Source organism: Oncorhynchus keta, chromosome 30, assembly GCF_023373465.1.
Source record: "Oncorhynchus keta strain PuntledgeMale-10-30-2019 chromosome 30, Oket_V2, whole genome shotgun sequence".
NCBI classification, from domain to species: domain Eukaryota; kingdom Metazoa; phylum Chordata; class Actinopteri; order Salmoniformes; family Salmonidae; genus Oncorhynchus; species Oncorhynchus keta.
Genome location: NC_068450.1, coordinates 50283065 through 50297978, shown reverse-complemented (window position 1 = coordinate 50297978; position 14914 = coordinate 50283065).

Sequence of the window (14914 nt, the reverse complement as noted above, 5' to 3'; positions counted from 1 at the left end):
GTCATAAGGTGAATGCACCAATTTGTAAGTCGCTCTGGATAAGAGCGTCTGCTAAATGACTTAAATGTAAATGTAAATGTAAATGGTGTAATTCTACTGTCTCTTCTGGTGTCCTGTGGGAACTGAATTATACTCCCTCTAATTCCCCCATCTCACTCTCCTCCTCTCTTCCCTCCCAGAGGACCTGAGCCCTAGAACCATGCCTCAGGACTACCTTGCCTGATGACTCCTGGCTGTCCCAGTCCACCTGGTCGTGCTGCTGATCCAGTTTCTGCTGCTTTATCTGTGGCTCTGGAACCCTGACCTGTTCACCGGACGTGCTACCTTGTCTATGAACTTTTGAACATCTTGAAGAACGACCTTAAATGGCCATGTACTCTAATAATCCTGACCCGGCAAAGCCAGAAGAGGATTGGCCACCCCTCAGTGCCTAGTTCCTCTCTAGGTTTCTTCATAGGTTCCTGCCTTTCTAGGGAGTTCTTCCTAGCCACCGTGCTGCTGCATTGCTTGCTCTTTGGGGTTTTAGGCCTGGTTTTTGTAAGCACTTTGTGATATCTGCTAAAGTAAAAAGGGCTTTATAAATACATTTGATTGTTTGAGCTACACTGGTTTCAGGTGTTCATGATGTTTTGTACACTCAGTGTGTTGTAATACGTCATTTTCGGGGGCCACTTTTGGCTCATGAGCACTACTTTCAAAACTACTGGTTAAAAAGCATAAGAAAGTAACAGAGAATCTCTTTAAGGGTGATAGGAGACTCTCCTGATTAAAGACACTCCTGATCAGAGTGACTTTAACGACAACTAATTATGTGTAACCTTTATAAAAGGCCCTCTTATTAGCATAATGTTTAGTTTGGATGGACTGATCAAGCTCCATTCAAACGAACGTCTGTCAAGTTCTTCAGTAGAGTGTAAACATAAATGTGTAAGCTCATTTAAGGACCTGTAGGTTAAGGCAGTTTTCTCTGTCAAGAGAAGCTTGTTGGTGTGTGTGCCTGTGTGCGTGCGTGCATGTTTGCATATGCATGTGTGTGTGTGTGTGGTAGTCATCACATCACACCACATTAACACGTGTCAACGGCAGTACCAGAACTAATGATGTTCCATCAACCAAACACAGTCAATTAAGTTATGCAAATAAGCACTAATTACAAATCCACACCCATCACACATCATTTAACCCCAATAGCCTCCCCTAAAAGGTATTATACGCTGAGCTTATATTGCATAAGAGTACAATTGGTTCCCTGTCTATATTACCCCCCACATTGATGGCTATATTCAATAGAGAGAGGGATGGGGGGTTAGAGAAAGAGAAAGACAGAGATCAAAATGGCCCTACTGCCATTAAAAAAAACAATATTAATTTCCAATCTGTAGAAGACAGGCACAATGCAACCTGTTCACATCATGGATCGTTCGCCTAGACCAGAACAATTACTGTATAATTGGTTCATCAGACCAACTTGGATTAATCTGACTTTTAACTTGTATGCAGGCTATGTATAATGGGATCCAAACACTGGATGGTCAGAGAATGATGTGCCACTGAAATTGATGCGACAGCAGCAAAAAAAATCTACTAGTAACTAGATTTGTCAATAGATTTGTTTATGACTTGAACGAGGGTAAGCCTTGCCCAAACCAGAATGGCCCATAGAGCAGGAGCCCATCTCCTGTTTCTGTAGCGTGCCTGAGGCGACTTGAACAGGATGCTAGTCTGTCACAAGCCTTGTACGAGGACCAGGGTCATATTCAATAGGCACCAAACTGAAGACAACAAACCGACACAGGGAGGGACTACCCAAACTTGTCCAATAAGTAAACGCTTGTTTTTGCTGTGTTTTGCTACGCTGTGCACTAATGAACACGGCAGCTTTTCATAGAAACATGACTTGGGCTAACGTCTATCTCATCAATCCGCTATTGAGCTTCAAGCCCTCTGGAGGCGGTAGGTAGGTGAACACTGGTCGATGATCAGGGATAAGTGGAGCCAGTAAGGGCTTGTCCGGAGTCATGTCCTACAGCTGAGGATGTTTGATTACCTCCATGGAGGTGTGAACGGATGTTTGTGCAGTCTGTCTGTGTGCGCCTGTCTGTCTGTCGATCGGTTTCCTAACCCCTATCCAGACGCTGCCTCACCACATGGTTACGTTCCCAATTGATTGACACTTTTTTTACGGAGCCTTTAAGAACAGTCCTGACTGATGTAAAGGGAAGACATACGGAAATGTGACTGTTTTCTTTTGACCTGCTAACAGAGCTATGCAGCCAAGCTTCCTTTAGCACATGATGGAAACAGCCTCTCGTTTCTCGATGAGGATGAACACTGCCCCCCAAAGGTGTGTTCTTCATTACATGCAGTACATGACTTCCCATTCTCAGTGGTCCTTTTTCTCATTGATACATTCAACTTGGTGTTCATTAGCGCACACAGTAGAAAAGTGTTTTCGCAACGAAAATTGAAATCAGCATTTGGACAAGTTTAGGTAGTCGCTTCCTGTTTCAGTCTGATTTCTTCCACTTGGTGCTAGGGAATACAATCCTAGAAAACTTAGATTTTATTGTCTACTCTAACCAATTATGTCATTTGTGGCTACCTTGTATTTTTCTCTGTAAGTGTTTCTTGTAGGTATGCATTTTCCCTTCTCAAGACAACTGATATGTAGGCTATAACCATGCAACAATACTAGCATAGTATTGTCTACTTACCGTTGTGTTGATTACAGAGCTGAACCCATGTCTACACAGCTTGCTTGCGCCCCAAAAGGCCCCATATTACTTGCATAGTGCAGTACTTTTGACGAGGGCCCTTTAGGCAGTGATGTATTGGTTGAAATATATGTGGGTAAATGCTGATCGCTGGTCCGGATTAGAGAAGTAACACTCCCTATACTTTCAATGCTTTTATTCCCACAAAAGGTGTGTAAGTGCTTGGCAAAAATAAAAAGTGCGTAAACGGCATTTAAATGCATTTACACTCCCCTACACCACTGTCCATAGGACCAGCTCGTAGGGCTCTGTACAACAGTAGTGCACTATATATTGGTAGTAGAGAGCCATTTGGTTTAGATGAAAGCTGAAGCTATTTATGTCTGCAGCTCCTCTAATTAGGGCTGTGGATGAATCCATAACCTCCCAATCTTGACCGCATGCTGGGGCTGTAATTTACTTAATCACTTGGAGAAACTGCAGTTGTTGTGATTCAATCGATACTACAAGTGTTTTTCCTCAGCAAAAGAAAGGAGGAGGATAAAGATTACCATAATTTTGAAAGAATAAAGCAAAGGAAATTGCCCAAAAATAGCTAGTTTGGAAGAAATGAAGACTACCTTTCACTGACAAAAATGCTGATTATCTTGATGACAGACATAGTTTACGCTGTCATTGTATTTCAGAATTTGTTCTTAATTGACTTGCCTAGTTAAAGAAAGGTTAAATAAAACCTTCAAAGACAGTTGTCACATTTTTACTCCTTTTATTCCCTTTCCTATTCTTTCATTTTGACTCCCTGTAGTCTCCTATTCTAGCAAGCCTGGGGGGGGGGTCTATCTTTCTCAATGTAGAAACTGAGTAGGGGTGTGTTAAAAAAAACACAGACAAGGGGTTTGGGGTGATAGGTGCAATAGTGAGTGCAACATTCATTCTGGTTTAAAGGACCAGTGCAGTCAAAAAGGTGATTTCCTGTGTTTTAATATATTTCCACACTATGAGGCTGGAATAATACTGTGAAATTTGGAAAATTATGATAATGCCCTTTTAGTGTAAGAGCTGTTTAAAAATACTCCCAGACATTTCAGCCCATTTTGGTGGGATGGAGCATTGGCCAGCCTTGTGACATCACCAATCAGTAAATTGGTTAATAAACCAATAAGAAAGATAAAATAAAAATAAGAAACCCCTCTGCCAATAATAGATAGTTGTCCGTTTTCCACTTCCCACTCAGACCACTCCCAGACAGTCGTAGCAAGTTTCTTGCTTGAGAAATTAGAAGCTATTTTTGTTAATTTTTTACCATTTTATTTGAAAACAAAGGTACTTAAATTGTTACCCAGAAATGATTTCATATTGAGATAAAAACAGCTGTATTGGACCTTTAACCAGGCTATTGGGCTGGTGAGTTAAAGATGCCAAAAAAAAAATCATAAATTTGTCTTGAGAGACTGAGTTGCTTGGCGTTTCAGTGGTAAAAAAAGGCCTGTCTTACACACCATTTTTTTTTATTACAATTTCTGGAGAAATCTCCACGGTATGAGACCATAGGATTTTGAACACTCATCGTAGCACTCAGATTGCAAACAAAACCCAGACCATATAAATATAATTCATTGAATATTTTTTTCTTCCCACACTGAGGTGCCCCAAAGCTTTTACACCTCGAGGTGTGCATCCCAAATGGAACCCTATTCCCTAGTCAATCAAGTAAATGTATTTTATAAAGCCCATTTTACAACAGCATTTATCACAAAGTGCTATACAGATGCCCAGCTTAAAACCCAAAAGAGCAAGCAATACAGATGTAGACACTTCATTGCTTTCGGTTTTTGGTCCGAGAGCATGCAGCCGTGCTCTCCACGAGATCATGGAGACACTGACATAACATTGCCTCACCTTTCGAGACTTTGAAGTGATAGGGATAAGCTTACCCTCAGCTTGGACATGTCACAAAGTTCAAAGGCCTAGACTGGACGTCTCCAACCAACTAAACCTCTTAATGTAGAGGAGGTACTCTCAGTGCGTCCCAAGTGGCACCATATTCCCTCTATAGTGCACTACTTTTGACCAGGGCTGTGGTCAAAAGAAGTGCACTATAAAGGGAATAAGGTTCCATTTGGGACCGACTGTCTGCTTTTCCTTTCAACCCAATACTCTCCCTCCCTCAACTTCAGAGAACAATTCAAAAGGAGAGAAGGAGAGAGTTTTGAAACCGTGAGTGCAGTATTTAATGTTAAATTCGAATAGTTTCTTGTTGATGTTGTTTTGTGTCTTCTCACTTTTGTTTATTGTTTATTTCACTTGCTTTGGCAATGTAAACACGTTTCCCAAGCCAATAAAGCCCATTTGAATTGAGAAAGAGAGAGAGAGAGAGAGAGAGAGAGAGAGAGAGAGAGAGAGAGAGAGAGAGAGAGAGAGAGAGATACAGAAGGGATTTAAACCAACAGCAGTTTAAGTTCTTTGAGCCAATCTGTTGTGAGAGGCAGGTCTTGTGTTTTACATTTGTATTTTTTTGTGAGATGGAGGGATGATTTTTTTTCTCTCCGTCTTTGGAGAGTAGCTACAGTGTCAGTCCACTGACCTCTCTCTCTCTCTCAATTTAAATACATTCAAAAGGCTTTATTGGCATGGGAAACATATGTTTACACTGAAAAAAGCAAGTCAAATAAACAATTAAAAATGAATAGTAAACTCAAAAAAGTTTCAAAGGAATAGAGACATTTCAATTGTCATATTATGGCCATGCACAGTGTTATAACGATGTGCAGATAGTTCAAATACAAAAGGGAAAATATATAAACAAAGATGGGTAGTAAATACAGTGGTGTTTGTTCTTCTCTGGTTGCCCTTTACTCTCTCCCTCCCCTTCTCAACCTAAAGACGGTCTCTCGCTCTCGCTCTTGTTCTCGCTCTCTCTAAATTTCAATTTCAATTTAAGTGCTTTATTGGCATGGGAAAGATATGTTTTACATCGCCAAAGCAAGTGAAATAGATCATTAACAAAAGTAATAAACAGTAAACATTACACAGTAAACATTAGACTCGCAAAAGTTCCCAAAGAATTACCACATTTCAAATGTCATATGTGCTGCAGACTTTTCTAGGGCCCTCGTCAATTTGTTGATATATATGTTGAAGAGGGTGGGGCTTAAGCTGCATCCCTATCTCACCCCACAGCCCTGTGGAAATAAATGTGTTTTTTTTGCCAATTTTAACCGCACACTTGTTGTTTGTGTACATGGATTTTATAATGTCGTATGTTTTCCCCCCAACACCACTTTCCATCAATTTGTATAGAAGACCCTCATGCCAAATTGAGTCAAAAGCTTTTTTGAAATCAACAAAGCATGAGAAGACTTTGCCTTTGTTTGTCCATTAGGGTGTGCAGGGAGAATATGTGGTCTGTATACATTACTGCTTTCACTGATTACTGTATACATTACTGTCAGGATTTGGCCAGGGTTGTTCCGGTTTTTGGTCACTAGATGCCCCCATTGTGCTTTTTGACCTTTTGTTTACCCTTGATCCCCATTATTATTTGCACCTGTGCTTCGTTTCCCCTGATTGTATTTAAACCCTTAGTTTTCCTCAGTTCTTTGCTCTGTGTTTGTATGTTAGCACCCAGCCCTAGTATTCTGTGAACTCTTGTTGATCCCGGTGGACTCTCTTGTGGAATTATTATTATTTTTTTTCTTGTTTATTTTTTTTTGAGTATCTTTTGAGGCTTTTTATGCTATACCTACCACCTTGTGGATTTACCTTTTTGTCTTGGAGGATTACCTTTGTTCTTGTGGAATTCCTTTTGAGGTTGTGGAGTTACATGTTTTCCTGAAGGACTTCACTTTTTTTACTTAATTTACATTACATTTAAGTCATTTAGCAGACGCTCTTATCCAGAGCGACTTACAAATTGGTGCATTCACCTTATGACATCCAGTGGAACAGCCACTTTACAATAGTGCATCTAAATCTTTTAAGGGGGGTGAGAAGGATTACTTTATCCTATCCTAGGTATTCCTTAAATAGGTGGGGTTTCAGGTGTCTCCGGAAGGTGGTGATTGACTCCGCTGTCCTGGCGTCGTGAGGGAGTTTGTTCCACCATTGGGGGGCCAGAGCAGCGAACAGTTTTGACTGGGCTGAGCGGGAACTGTACTTCCTCAGTGGTAGGGAGGGGAGCAGGCCAGAGGTGGATGAACGCAGTGCCCTTGTTTGGGTGTAGGGCCTGATCAGAGCCTGGAGGTACAGAGGTGCCGTTCCCCTCACAGCTCCGTAGGCAAGCACCATGGTCTTGTAGCGGATGCGAGCTTCAACTGGAAGCCAGTGGAGAGAGCGGAGGAGCGGGGTGACGTGAGAGAACTTGGAAAGGTTGAACACCAGACGGGCTGCGGCGTTCTGGATGAGTTGTAGGGGTTTAATGGCACAGGCAGGGAGCCCAGCCAACAGCGAGTTGCAGTAATCCAGACGGGAGATGACAAGTGCCTGGATTAGGACCTGCGCCGCTTCCTGTGTGAGGCAGGGTCGTACTCTGCGGATGTTGTAGAGCATGAACCTACAGGAACGGGCCACCGCCTTGATGTTAGTTGAGAACGACAGGGTGTTGTCCAGGATCATGCCAAGGTTCTTAGCGCTCTGGGAGGAGGACACAATGGAGTTGTCAACCGTGATGGCGAGATCATGGAACGGGCAGTCCTTCCCGGGAGGAAGAGCAGCTCCGTCTTGCCAAGGTTCAGCTTGAGGTGGTGATCCGTCATCCACACTGATGTGTCTGCCAGACATGCAGAGATGCGATTCGCCACCTGGTCATCAGAAGGGGAAAGGAGAAGATTAATTGTGTCTCGTCTGCATAGCAATGATAGGAGAGACCATGTGAGGTTATGACAGAGCCAAGTGACTTGGTGTATAGCGAGAATAGGAGAGGGCCTAGAACAGAGCCCTGGGGGACACCAGTGGTGAGAGCGCGTGGTGAGGAGACAGATTCTCGCCACGCCACCTGGTAGGAGCGACCTGTCAGGTAGGACGCAATCAAGCGTGGGCCGCGCCGGAGATGCCCAACTCGGAGAGGGTGGAGAGGAGGATCTGATGGTTCACAGTATCGAAGGCAGCCGATAGGTCTAGAAGGATGAGAGCAGAGGAGAGAGAGTTAGCTTTAGCAGTGCGAAGCGCCTCCGTGATACAGAGAAGAGCAGTCTCAGTTGAATGACTAGTCTTGAAACCTGACTGATTTGGATCAAGAAGGTCATTCTGAGAGAGATAGCGGGAGAGCTGGCCAAGGACGGCACGTTCAAGAGTTTTGGAGAGAAAAGAAAGAAGGGATACTGGTCTGTAGTTGTTGACATCGGAGGGATCGAGTGTAGGTTTTTTCAGAAGGGGTGCAACTCTCGCTCTCTTGAAGACGGATTGGACGTAGCCAGCGGTCAGGGATGAGTTGATGAGCGAGATGAGGTAAGGGAGAAGGTCTCCGGAAATGGTCTGGAGAAGAGAGGAGGGGATAGGGTCCAGCGGGCAGGTTGTTGGGCGGCCGGCCGTCACAAGACGCGAGATTTCATCTGGAGAGAGAGGGAGAAAGAGGTCAGAGCACAGGGTAGGGCAGTGTGAGCAGAACCAGCGGTGTCGTTTGACTTAGCAAACGAGGATCGGATGACGTCGACCTTCTTTTCAAAATGGTTGACGAAGTCATCTGCAGAGAGGGAGGAGGGGGGGGAGGATTCAGGAGGGAGGAGAAGGTGGCAAAGAGCTTCCTAGGGTTAGAGGCAGATGCTTGGAATTTAGAGTGGTAGAAAGTGGCTTTAGCAGCAGAGACAGAGGAGGAAAATGTAGAGAGGAGGGAGTGAAAGGATGCCAGGTCCGCAGGGAGGCGGTTTTCCTCCATTTCCGCTCGCTGCCCGGAGCCCTGTTCTGTGAGCTCGCAATGAGTCGTCGAGCCACGGAGGCGGGAGGGGAGGACCGAGCCGGCCTGGAGGATAGGGGACATAGAGAGTCAAAGGATGCAGAAAGGGAGGAGAGGAGGGTTGAGGAGGCAGAATCAGGAGATAGGTTGGAGAAGGTTTGAGCAGAGGGAAGAGATGATAGGATGGAAGAGGAGAGAGTAGCGGGGGAGAGAGAGCGAAGGTTGGGACGGCGCGATACCATCCGAGTAGGGGCAGTGTGGGAAGTGTTGGATGAGAGCGAGAGGGAAAAGGATACAAGGTAGTGGTCGGAGACTTGGAGGGGAGTTGCAATAAGGTTAGTGGAAGAACAGCATCTAGTAAAGATGAGGTCGAGCGTATTGCCTGCCTTGTGAGTAGGGGGGGAAGGTGAGAAGGTGAGGTCAAAAGAGGAGAGGAGTGGAAAGAAGGAGGCAGAGAGGAATGAGTCAAAGGTAGACGTGGGGAGGTTAAAGTCGCCCAGAACTGTGAGAGGTGAGCCGTCCTCAGGAAAGGAGCTTATCAACGCATCAAGCTCATTGATGAACTCTCCGAGGGGACCTGGAGGGCGATAAATGATAAGGATGTTAAGCTTGGAAGGGCTGGTAACTGTGACAGCATGAAATTCAAAGGAGGCGATAGACAGATGGGTAAGGGGAGAAAGAGAATGACCACTTGGGAGAGATGAGGATCCCGGTGCCACCACCCCGCTGACCAGAAGCTCTCGGGGTGTGCGAGAACACGTGGGCGGACGAAGAGAGAGCAGTAGGAGTAGCAGTGTTATCTGTGGTGATCCATGTTTCCGTCAGTGCCAAGAAGTCGAGGGACTGGAGGGAGGCATAGGCTGAGATGAACTCTGCCTTGTTGGCCGCAGATCGGCAGTTCCAGAGGCTACCGGAGACCTGGAACTCCACGTGGGTCGTGCGCGCTGGGACCACCAGATTAGGGTGGCCGCGGCCACGCGGTGTGGAGCGTTTGTATGGTCTGTGCAGAGAGGAGAGAACAGGGATAGACAGACACATAGTTGACAGGCTACAGAAGAGGCTACGCTAATGCAAGGAGATTGGAATGACAAGTGGACTACACGTCTCGAATGTTCAGAAAGTTAAGCTTACGTAGCAAGAATCTTATTGACTAAAATGATTAAAATGATACAGTACTGCTGAAGTAGGCTAGCTGGCAGTGGCTGCGTTGTTGACTTTGTAGGCTAGCTGGCAGTGGCTGCGTTGTTGACACTACACTAATCAAGTCGTTCCGTTGAGTGTAATAGTTTCTACAGTGCTGCTATTCGGGGGCGAGCTGGCTAGCTAGCAGTGTTGATTACGTTACGTTGCGTTAAAAGAACGACAATAGCTGGCTAGCTAACCTAGAAAATCGCTCTAGACTACACAATTATCTTTGATACACAGAAGGCTATGTAGCTAGCTATGTAGCTAACTACGATCAAACAAATCAAACCGTTGTGCTGTAATGAAATGAAATGAAAATGTGATACTACCTGTGGAGCGAAGCGGAATGCGACCGGGTTGTTGAGTGCGGAAGTTCTATTCAGTAGACGTTGGCTAGCTATTGGCTAGCTAGCAGTGTCTCCTACGTTAAGGACGACAAATAGCTGGCTAGCTAACCTCGGTAAATTAAGATAATCACTCTAAGACTACACGCTCTAAACTACACAATTGTCTTGGATACGAAGACAGCAAAGACAACTATGTAGCTAGCTAACACTGCACTAATCAAGTCGTTCAGTTGAGTGTAATAGTTTCTACAGTGCTGCTATTCGGTAGACGGTGGACGTTTGCTAGCTGGCTAGCTGCTGGGCAGATAGCAGTGTAGACTACGTTAGGACGACGAAATACGAAGTTGCAATAGAAGTGCTGACTGTTTCACTTTGTTGTCCTCTTTCTTTTCCTTTTTCTTCTGTCCTTCTTTTGTCCTTATTTTGTCTTCCTTTCTTCTGTTAACTAGATATTTTTTGTTGTTATTCTTGTTATTCTTTGTAAGCTAGCTAGCTTCTTCCAGAAGAGTCCCTAGCAACTGCTTAGCAACAAGTAAACAATTCTGCTAGCAATTCAGCTAGCTAAGATAACTGTACAATTTTATGAAAAATAGTTACTTTTTCAAAAGCCTGTCTTTTTTGGTTTGTTCCTTGTTTTGTCTTCTATTGAGTCTTGCAGTTTTCTCTTGATTTTTTTCGATGTACTTCACTCTAAAAAAACATTTAAATCTCAATATATACAGGAGCTCATTTTTCAGCAGCTGCTCAATTTAGAACTCCGGAACTTCATTAAATACACCGTCTCAAGTACTGCTGCCTCATCTTCTGGGTTCTGCCGACTATTCGTGGCTCAGTTGGTTAAGTGACTGTTTCTCACTCCAGAGACCCGGGTTCGTAACCGGGTCCTGACAATTACTGCCTTCACTGATTACTGTATACATTACTGCCGTCTCTGATTACTGTATACATTACTGCCTTCTCTGATTACTGTATACATTACTGCCTTCTCTGATTACTGTATACATTACTACCTTCTCTGATTACTGTATACATTACTGCCTTCTCTGATTACTGTATACATTACTGCCGTCTCTGATTACTGTATACGTTACTGCTGTCTCTGATTACTGTATACATTACTGCCTTCTCTGATTACTGTATACATTACTGCCATCTCTGATTTTTTCAAATTATATATATATTTTAAATTTAACTAGGCAAGTAAGTTAAGAACAAATTCTTATTTACAAGTAACTGCCTTGTTCAGGGGCAGAACGACAGATTTTTACCTTGTCATCTCGGGGATTCGATCCCAGCAACCTTTCAATTACTGGCTCTAACCACTAGGCTACCTGCCGCCTCTAGGTGACAGCCATGGCAACAGCCAGACCATGATACACTTCTCTGATACCATTTCTTTAGGCTAAGGCTGCACCCCAAATGGCACCCTATGCCCTGTATAATGCACTACCTTTGACCAGAGCCCTATGGGAATGGAATATGGTGCCATTTGGGATGAAGCCAAAGACTGGAGTGTTGGTGAGCCTGTATTGTATGTGAGCAAATGAGGAGAAGGCAAAAGAGCTGTTCGAAGATGGTGAAAGCATAAAAATAGAAAATAGAATTCTGTTTCTATATTGGTGAAAGTGCACTGCTGGTCAACTAAAAACACAAGTTATATTCCTTTATTTTTCTTCCACGGCCTGGTTGGCAGACAACATTTGAAAATCTTTGTATGCATCACCAATCACACAGAAAACTCACTAAAGATGTGGAACTTTTCACTCAAACTCACAACATTTCTGTCTCAGTCGGATCCACTTAGTGAATCGATGCAAACACATATTTAATTGTTTTTTGGATGATTGATCTGGGTTTTCTGCAAGCCTTTTTTTCGACAAGCCTCTTAATTTTACCCCCAGCAGTACAGTCAATGAACAATAAGACATCTTATCCAACAAAGAAACCCTGGCAGTGGTCTGCTCTGTCCTCTTTTAAAAAATCTATTAAAATTGAGTTAACATGAATGACAACCATGGATCAATGGCGGCAATTTTATAAAACCATGCAACTTTCCTTCAGATTGCAGTGAAGTATTGATTCAAACTAGCTTAAAGTAAATATAAAAATAAAAAAATCTATCTAAAAAATGTCATTACATCTCTGAAAATAGAATAAAGTTAACTAAAGTATGTAAAGCCACACATTGATTTAATGTGCAGTATGCCCTATTCATCATAAAATATGACAGTATAATTATTTGTTACGGACTTATAAGAGAAGTGTTTTAAATCATCATGTCAATAGCTCAGTCCAGTCTGACCATAGGTAGGCACACACACACACACACACACACACACACACACACACACACACACACACACACACACACACACACACACACACACACACACACACACACACACACACACACACCTCTTAGACAAGGCTAAGGGATCATCCATAATAAAGTCTCTCTGCAGGTGTCTATATCCTGGCAGGGGTTTTCACTCCCGCAGGAGCGATCAATATCTTCCAACAACAGCTACCTCGGACCCCGAGACACTCCACACAAACTGTTTTTCATATACAGGATATTATTAGACAGCCACAGTGAAATATCAAGATCTTTAAAAGGTAAATATCTCTCAAATGTCACCTGGAGTGTTTCCAAAATTATTTTTCTCCTCATTGTCAAGATCAGGGCTGACATTAAGAATGAATGATTTTTCTGCCATGGGTGATTTCTCAGAGTCATTTGTTTCTGTCGTGTTTTCGCTGATCATTGTGGTGTGGTTGTTTGCATTCTAATGGCTGTTGTGTAGCAGGAGAGAAGGGCCACTGTTTGACTGTTATGCTTGTGGGGGCTTTGAGATGGCTTTGATCTCAAACACTATATGTGGCAGCGGAGATCACAGACAGTGGATGGAAAATAGGCAATACCTAAGGGTAACTACCGTAGTGGTTATTACACGTACTATAGGCTATAGGTTGGTGTAGGTGGTGGTTTAGGATAGGGTTGACCGACATGCCTGGACCAGTATTGTTATACCATCGAACCAAGCCGAGCTGGGGTGGCCTGCTTACATATCCATCATAGCAGCTGGAACGTTCTGGAAAGGACTATATGAAAAGAAAATGGTTTGGGTCATCACAGTACTGTGAAAAGGGTATTGGACTGGCACCGGTAGGTTAGCCTGGATCATAGAGAAACAAACAAATATATACAAAAATCTACTGGGAAAGTAGCTCTGCCTTGCGTTAGTGTTTCATCCAGTTTCCAGAGTAATCAAAAGATCAGAGGAAATGTGCCTTTCACACTCAATATCATCTCAAATATCAACCACTGTCACGTAGATTTGTTTTTCCCATCACAGATAATGTCTATTTTTAAGTTGTTTGTTGTTTGTTTGTTTTTCGCAACTGAAACATCTGTTTTGGTCTCCCGTGTGACAGACAGCTTGGCACAGAGCGAGGAAGGCAGCGGCGGCTTCACCAGGCAGAGAGTCTCCTCTTCGCCAACCCCGGAATTGTGGGTAATGATGAGGCTCCCATGGGAGATGTGGATGTGGCACTGTACCAGCGGTTCTGATGATGTCACAGCGTCGGGAGGAACACAAACAATTAATGCTTGAAAAGGTTTGTTTGATGGAAGCCAAAAAACAAGGAAACCATGGTTATAGCTTTTGCAGGGTTTCTCAACCGCTCATTTTATGATTTGAAAAGAATATGACAGAGATTAATAATTGATGAATCATTTTTTTGTGTGTTGATTATTACTGTATGCTCCCTTCAGATTTAGACTACAGCTCTTCACTGTTCACTCCACAGCAATGTAGTATTACTCTTGCGAAAGAGATCTTCTGGCAGTATTTTTTTTTAAAGATTGCTAAATTAGTGTAGTTGCCAGCTATCTATACTTGTTGTAATCATGGTCAAATTACCGACCAAGGGGCCCCCATTGTTTTTGTTTTGTTTATCACTCTCACCCATATATCATATTAAAAACTGCAAGCATTGCTCTCAAAATTTCACTTAGGGCCTCCAAAAGGCTAGATGTGTGGGTATGGATGTGTTTTTTTGTGTGTTTTTTGTGGCCCCCAGCCCCATCAAAGTTGCCCATCCCTGCCCTATATTGAAGGATACACTACTTTTTGACAAGAGCGCTATGGGCCCTGGTCAAAAGTTCTGCACAATAAGGGTGTCATTTGAGACGCAGCCCCAGACTATAGACAAAAAACACATCCCATCTTTGCATCAGTCTCCTTCAGATAAGTAAGCCAGTAATCCACACAAACCCTCAAGTTATGTGAAAAGGGGAGGGAATAAGAGCAAAACAGTGGAAAGCCATTAGACATTTAATAATTTCCCTCCAGACGTGATTGAGCTGGATCGGCTGAGAGTTCAAAACACTCTGGACGGGAGGCAGTCATCCATCTTGACTGATTATGTCATTTAGATGTAATTGCAAGCCCCTCGGGATCACTTCTCCACATATGCAGGCAGCGTGCACACAGACCCACACACACAAACAGCATATTGCATTGCACTCACTCACTGGCTATTACATTTCTGTTTACCCTCACAAAGAAAGTAAAATGTCCCATGCACATCCGCCGACTGCTCCGTTTCATGGGTAATCAAATTAGAGTTGGTTTTCGATACATCACTGACAAATTGTTTATTAAACAAAAGGGGTTCGGTTGCTATATAAATGACAGCGATTCAGTGGGGAGCAGGAGGCATAAACCTTGCTCTGGTGTGTGTGTGCGTGTGTGTGTGTGTGTGTGTGTGTGTGT